Below are 654 nucleotides of genomic sequence, written 5' to 3' on the forward strand. Positions count from 1 at the left end.
GATTGGCCAGAACCGTCAGGACACTGCAGTTCCCCCCTCCAAAAAATGACGTTGGGAAAGAGGCTTCCTCAGCAGCCAATTATTTCCAACAGAAATTTAAAACGTAATGGATGCTTATTTTAAGAATCAGAGTGCAGCTTGGAGGTGTCAGTCCCATCTGAGACACATTTAGCATGATGCGTGACATGAAGACAGCTGATGCAAGCAGGTTTGTAAAATGCATAATGTAGATTAAAACCATAGACTGTGAGATTTTACCACTTTTAAAAAAAATCTGGTTAGCAATCCTCACTGTTATAATGATCATGTCCAGGAAATGTTTTTGTTTTTATGTTTTCCTCGCCATTCTTTTATTTGGAAACGGCAACAGAGCTTATAACCTCTTCTTCACTAGCAGGAAAGATCCATTAGAAGATATTTAGCATCAGTTTCTCAGTTTCTTTGTTATATAAATAAGAAAAGTATCAGTAATTCTAGTTCAGGATCTGCAATCAATATGGATGACAATGGCCACTATTTTATTCTTAAAAGCCCATAGCTTTGAATTTGCCAGAATGTCCACACATAATAAAGGCAATAATGTATTGTTAGTTTGACACTTACTAATCCATTCGGTGTAATAGCTGGATATCAGAATTTCTCTGAATTTATGTT

This window comes from Aulonocara sp. 'chitande type north' Nkhata Bay, linkage group LG7, assembly GCF_057382095.1.
Source record: "Aulonocara sp. 'chitande type north' Nkhata Bay isolate Kocher_YH1m ecotype deep benthic linkage group LG7, A_spYH_male_GT1.1, whole genome shotgun sequence".
In the NCBI taxonomy this organism is placed as follows: domain Eukaryota; kingdom Metazoa; phylum Chordata; class Actinopteri; order Cichliformes; family Cichlidae; genus Aulonocara; species Aulonocara sp. 'chitande type north' Nkhata Bay.